The sequence below is a fragment of the Malaclemys terrapin genome, chromosome 25 (assembly GCF_027887155.1).
Source record: "Malaclemys terrapin pileata isolate rMalTer1 chromosome 25, rMalTer1.hap1, whole genome shotgun sequence".
Taxonomy (NCBI): Eukaryota; Metazoa; Chordata; order Testudines; family Emydidae; genus Malaclemys; species Malaclemys terrapin.
Genome location: NC_071529.1, coordinates 12,779,364 through 12,786,035, shown reverse-complemented (window position 1 = coordinate 12,786,035; position 6,672 = coordinate 12,779,364). Strand labels below are relative to the sequence as shown.

Below are 6,672 nucleotides of genomic sequence, written 5' to 3'. Positions count from 1 at the left end.
TGCTCGGTGAAATCTTGGCCCCATTGAAGTCAATGGCAAAATTCCCATTAACTACAATGCAATCAAGAGTTCACCCTGAATCTGTTTGTATAGGAAAAGACAACACTTCTTATCACTAAAGACCACCTAGTAGTTCTTGAAAGAGTAGGGATATTAGTCCTGATATCATGGCTAAATTTCATCCCGGGCAATTAGATTTCTCCTACATAAAACTCCCCCTGCAGTTTCAATTGGATAAGGGATTCGTCATTTCCCATCTTCAGCTGTTGTGTGGTGTTGGCCCTGCCTTGTTAAACAGCTGCCACATTCCACTGCTGAATTAGTTGCATTTGGGATATGGCTAAAGTGATTGTTATGCATAGTTGGTTAGGTTGCTGAAATCCTTTGGGGAAAGAAAGCATTTATGGAAGGATATAATTAGTGTCCCTGGTTTTACACCCAGCTGAGGCACCATTCCACACATTCCTTGCTGCTCTCTCTGTCTTTATCACTTTAGATTGTTGACATCAGATATACAGACTCATGAAACTGAGGTTATTGAACATTTTATTTATATTCAAGAGTTGCTTCCCATAACATTTAGAGTTTCCATTTTAACTGCTTTGTGGGGGAGGAGAGAAGGGTTAGGTTCCTCATTTTGGGTGTCTCACCCTTTTTAAAGCCCTGACTGTGACTCACAATTGGGTCCTGGCAGTGGCATGCTGTGTAATGCAGTTTGGACTGAAACAGATGCACTGGAGAACATCAATTTGGATCCAAAGGCAAAGATATACGCACTGTACTTCTCCCTCGGGAAACTTTGTACTGACAGGAAATTGTACTATGTCAAGTACTCAGCTGGCAATGATTACATAAAGATGGGAATTATGGTTAACATTTTTTTGTAGAAAGTCTTATCAACAGATATCAAGTAATTCTTGCCACTTGTACCCCAAAAGTGCTTATATAAGCCACAAACACTACAATTCAGAGTAAATTTCCTCCTAATTATAATGGTGTCACGTGAGTTAAGGATGCATCAAGCTTTTTTCCATTACAAAACTTCTATTTCCAGGAGTGTATTGCTTCCCAGCAAGAATTAACTGCAGTGGGAGACCAGCCATAGAAAAATCTTACCTTCTAGGAGGGTTGTTTTCATTATACAATACAATCTGAAATAAACCTTACATGTGATGCTTATTACACAGTAGTGGATGACTAAGTCTTTCATGTTGTTGGTTTGCATTCCATTTTTAACTCCAGAAAACTGTTTGCATTTGTCCAAAACAAAAAGTGTCTGTTATAATCCAGTGTGTGGACTAGCAGTCTGGAGGGTGAGGAAGAATTAAACGTGACTGCAGGGGTCAGGCCAGTGCTCAGGTGGATATGGTATGCCTGCACTGCTCACTGCTACTGAGTCAACAAAAGGAAAGGGCCTATGGGCATTTTTTCTTATAATTCAAGCACTGGGAATGGGCCAAGCTTTGTGGAAGTGGCCACGAATATGGACTGTCCAGATGGTCCAAGATGGGCACCAAGAGTGGCCGCTTTTTAAAATCTTGTCCCTGGTGTTTTGGCCTCTTTTCTCTTTCCCACCCATTCCCCACTCCAGACCCCTCCTGGTCCTGCAGACTGGAAATAATACACAGAGGCAGTGGCTTGATTCAGGATCATGTTGGCCTACAGGGAAATTTCCCAAAAGGCCCCAGAGCCTCTCACTCAAACCTCTCCAAGAAGTTGTAAATTAAGCTCTGACCTCCCATTGATCTATTGATCTAACTCCTGGCTGGGTGCAGTAGGCGGTTTGGACACACAGCTTGCATTGAGAGGGGGTTTAGAAACCCCCCACCAGTGGCTTTATTTGGAGCTATGGGGGCCCCCCCACCCTCAAAACAGATGGGCCCATGGTATCATGGGGATTGGTCCTGCTTTGAGCAGGGGGTTGGACTAGATGATCTTCTGAGGTCCCTTCCAACCCTGATATTCTATGATCATTCACATCTCCCCGAACAGGCTTGGAGTATGAGTTGCTGGCTAACTAGCATTTCTGAGGCTAATCTGTGTTCTGGTTGTTACCCCCTCCATATAAACTGCGCACTCAGATTAGTGGCAGAAATGTGTTTAAAAGCATTTTTCAAACACAGGCTCAGCACCATCTGTCTTGATGAATTGGTCCAAAAGGTCCCTTGCATCTTTCTTATGCATAGGGATTTTCCTTTATAGTCCTTGTCCAAAATTCGTGCTCCCATTCCCGAAGTGTTCTAGCTAGTTGCCACCCTCCACCCCAGAAGTAGCTGCATTTTAGCAATACCCAGTGATAAGCAGTGGGTGATCAGTGAAAATGAAAGGTGATGTGTCTGAATAAGATACTATTGTGATATTCAGATTTTGCTCTCATTTTGTGTTGTTTTCTTAGCTTTTTTTTTTTTTTTAATTAAAATATATATATACTTTCTAAAACTAAAAAACAGCAGGTACTTTTCCCAAGGAGGGGGGATATCTATGTGGCCACAGAACAATGAACAGTTACATTTCCTTAATACCAGCATGGCAAACAAAACAACACACTTCTCCATAGTGAGGTTTCATTATCGCTCCCTCTCTCTCTCTCTGTCCATTCTTGAGGCCAGGTTGCTTTGTATTTGCTCTTCAAATGCATTACAGCTCAGACATTCTGTCAAGGGCGTTTATAAGCCTTGACATCTGCACTGTCCAATGGCTGGTTTTCCTCTCGCCAGCTGCTCGGGAAGCGGCTTGCTTGCAAAGAGTTAACTCTTTCTCCTGATGGCTCTGGCATTGCTGCTGCCGCTGCTGAGGATAAGGTGACACTTGTCTGACCCAGGCCTGAAAGCTGCAGAAACCCCAAACAGGTTTAAGGATGGGAAAACTGCACGTATATAAACACAAGTGACAAAAGGCATCAGCTTTTTTATCAACTGGGCAGCGAAGTGGGAATGTGGGAGCTGTTGCTAAAATGATGAGTGAGAGCACCAGATATTGCAAAACACCCATCTGCCTCCATTCAAAGCATGCGACCAGACTCACTTATTTTATCTATAACTAACGTTATATTTTACTTCTTTCTCAGTGGGACCAGAAATCGCTGGCGCACACAGCATGGTTATTAAAGGCAGCAGAAAGCCCTTGATTTGCTTGGGAGTAACTGATAGATAGAGCTGGAGGAAAAATATAATAGATTATATATATTTAACTGTTCTAAGCAGCTTGATTAAACAAAAAGGTGTCTCTCTCTCTCCCCCCCCCCCCCCCCCATGAGCTACTGTGCAGGAAACAGCTGCTGTGATGCCAGCAGCATGTCTGGGTCAGAAAGCCTGGGAGCGCGCTGGCTGAAAACAAGAGCATTGCAAACAAAACTAACCATCACCTTATTCCCCAGCAATTCAAATGGTTTGGAGCAAATCCTCACCTGGACGAGGCTTTGATTGGCAGGATGGCTGGCTGCTGTCTTTCATCCTTCCCCTGCACTGCTGTTGGGGCTCCTAGAGCAGGTAGATGATGTAGGAGAGGATCACCAGGCCGATGATGGCAAAAAACATTAAGATGAAAATATCCAGCATGGTGGATGTAGCGGAGGCAGGGACACCGGCTGCCTGTTTGGACTGCAGGGGAGGGAGAGCCTGAGCCGCAGATGCTGCTGCAGTGAGGGAGGCAGGCAAGGTGGCTGTAATGGCAGAGACAAGGACTAGCCCAGATCTCGTTCCCCAACCCCCACAGTATTTCCCTCCTCTCCCCGCCAGAGGACAGGGAGCCATGCCCAGGACAGAGTGAGGATGCCTGATCAAACTGAGCTATAGCTTTCCATCAAGGACGACAGCAGAGTTTAAAAAAAATGAGAAGGAGGGGTGGGGGTGGAGAGCAAAGGTTCAAACTGGGAGGAGCCCCCCAGGTTCCTAAGGATCTGACTGTACACAAAGGAGTTCAGTCCGCAGCCGAGCTAGCAGTAGTCATTTACCTCCAGGAAGAGTTGCTTTGCCACCCGCTGTTTCAAACAGACCAAGTGCCAGGCTGCAGCTGGTTCAGAGGAGGCCGAGCTAAATGGAGGTGTTGCTGCTAATATTTGCAGCTCTGGGCCCTGGCTGGGCAGAGGCACAGGCAGGAGCGAGGAAATGGGACAGCCCATTTGGGGCTGATTTTGTTGTGGCTCAGATGTTTATTACTATCGGTCACGTTGTGGGGCTCACTTATAAACCCCGGTCATCACTGCAGTATGTCTGGTGCAGTTCAGGGCATCCCAATGGAGGTCTGAGCTGCCCTGTTAAGGCATCACCTTTGAACATGGGGCTTGCTGTGTGTTTGCATGGCTGGCTGTGGAGAGACAGTGAGGATGAGGCAAGCCCCAGGACAGCCCCTGGTTGCCTTCCCAGAGCCAGGGGGGCCGGGCTATTTAACTGGGTATGTGGCCTTGTTTTCTGCCTGTGAAATGGTAAATGGGTTCTTAGCTCCTACACACATGCACTGAGCCCTGGGGAAGGGTGAGATATATAATTATATTAAAGTAGGACCTAGAGGCACCAACTGAGAACAAGGCCCCGTTGCACTAAAGGCTGCTCAAGCACATCATGAGATACAGAATTAGCTAACTGGAGAGGAGCCCTCGTTATCTCCATACTGATTTATACCTGCCTCTGGAGATTTCCATTATTTGCATCTGAAGAAGTGAGGTTCTTACCCACGAAAGCTTATGCTCCCAATACTTCTGTTAGTCTTAAAGGTGCCACAGGACCCTCTGTTGCTTTTTACAGAATTAGCTAAGTTCATGGAGGATATGTCCATCAGTGGCTATTAGCCAAGATAGTCAGGGATGCAGCCCTATGCTCTGGGTGTCCCTAAACCTCTAACTGCTAGAAGCTGGAACTGGACAACAGGGGTTAGATCACTCAGTAAATCACCCCGTTCTGTTCACAGCCTCTGAAGCATCTAGCACTGGCCCCTGTCAGAAGACAGGATACTGGGCTAGATGGACCGGTGGTCTGCTCCAGTCTGACCAGTCTTATGCTCTTATGTCCCAAAGAGCTTACACGCACATCTCCAGGAGGGAAACTGAGGCACAGAGCTTTAAGTGATTGCCCAAGGTCACGCAGGGAGTCTGCGACAGAAGGAAGAATGGAACCCACATCTTCAGAGTCTACTGGCCACAGGAGTACACGCCCTCTCAGTGACTCACACAGAGTACCTCTACATGGCCAGCAGAAACCTGCAGCATTTCAGAGCCTGGATCTACAGCCTGGGGCTCGTGCGACAGTGCTAAAAACAGCTGTGAAGCTATTCTGAGCCTAAACCTTTACACTGCTATTTTTAGCACGGTCGCACAATACTGAGTCCATAGACCCGGGCTCTGAGACTCGCGGCCGCAGGTTTCCACTTGGGGTGGAGACATCGCGGTGGGTTCAGCCGTAGAACTGGGAGCCAGGGCTCTTGACTGCCAGGTTGGTGCCTTTCCCTTGGCATGACAAGCAAAGCCATTTTGATGCAGTGACATGGAACCAGTTTAAAGGGGACCTGCAAAACTTTTCCTTCTTCGGAGTCTGACGCAGCTGCTCCCTGCAGATCCACTGCAGCTTGCTTTAATTTCACTAGAACACCCATTTTCATGGGAGGGAGTTAAACGTAATGGTGACCTTTCCCCCTCACATAGGTCCACCTAATATTCCTCTCTTTCTCTCCTTTCAGGGGGACTTTCTACTCCTAAATCTTTCAGGTATCTTTGAAAATCCCACCTTGCATGGCTCCAACAGCCAAAGTGAAGCAGTAGCCATCTGCTTTCTGACAATAGGATTTAGTCACCAACTGGAGGAATGATGAGCTACTTACGCGGTATTCAAAGTTCAAGTATGACCAGGTACACTGGAATGGGAGTTTTCCCCTCTATAGAAAAGGTCTCCCATTCGACCAATTAACTTGATGTCTGCAGCAACTGATAATTGCTACAGAGAGGGCATAGAAAGTCAGGAGGTTTTGCCAAATGTTTTCCCTTGCTAAACTCACCGACTTCTATCACTTTCATGACAATGGTATCTGAGAACCTTGTTCGGAGATTTATCCTCCCCTCTGTGTGGAAGGGAGGTATTTCCCCATTCTACAGAGGTGTTGAAGGCACAGAGGTTAATGAACAGATATAAGGGAGATCAGACCTCCTATCGGGTGCAATGGGAGTTACCAGACACGTAGTGCTGTGGAGCTCTGAAAATTGGGGCCAGGCAGCTAAAGGTTTGGTGTAGGGCCCAGATCCTCAAGAGATGTTTAGGTTTGTAACCAATTTCAGTGGAACCTAAATACCTGTAAAGGATCAGATCCTAACCAAGATGCCTACAGTCACACAGGGAGTCCATAGCGGAGCTGGGAATGAAACCCAGGTCTCTGAAAGCGCAGGCAAGTGTTCTAAGCACAACCATTCTCCTCTATAGTAGGGACAGAAGTGGCTCTGAGCCAGGCAGGTAGCTATTAGGAATAGACTAGAAGCATGGCTGTTGATTTAGCTCCCAATAGACTTCACTGGGCACCACATTGCGCCCATGAAGTCACGTCACTGCAAACATTTTTTTTTTTTTTTAATATCCAAAAACTGATTCAAATTAATTTCCTTTGTTACTTGCCCTCCCTCTTCCAGCACAGCTGGTAACCTGTTTAAATAAAGCCAGAGGAAAATTAAAAACACAATTAAGACCATAGAAG

The 6,672-nt window shown here is 46.3% G+C and overlaps 1 long non-coding RNA gene across 1 annotated transcript; it reads right to left on the bottom strand.

The window, feature by feature from the left end:
* Positions 1-529: 529 nt before the first annotated feature.
* LOC128829325 (uncharacterized) lies at positions 530-3,739 on the bottom strand. The gene is made up of 2 exons (XR_008443327.1): positions 3,407-3,739; positions 530-2,830 (listed from the first exon to the last, which is right to left on the bottom strand). It is a non-coding gene; the product is annotated as an uncharacterized LOC128829325 (long non-coding RNA).
* Between the last annotated feature and the right edge of the window lie 2,933 nt (positions 3,740-6,672).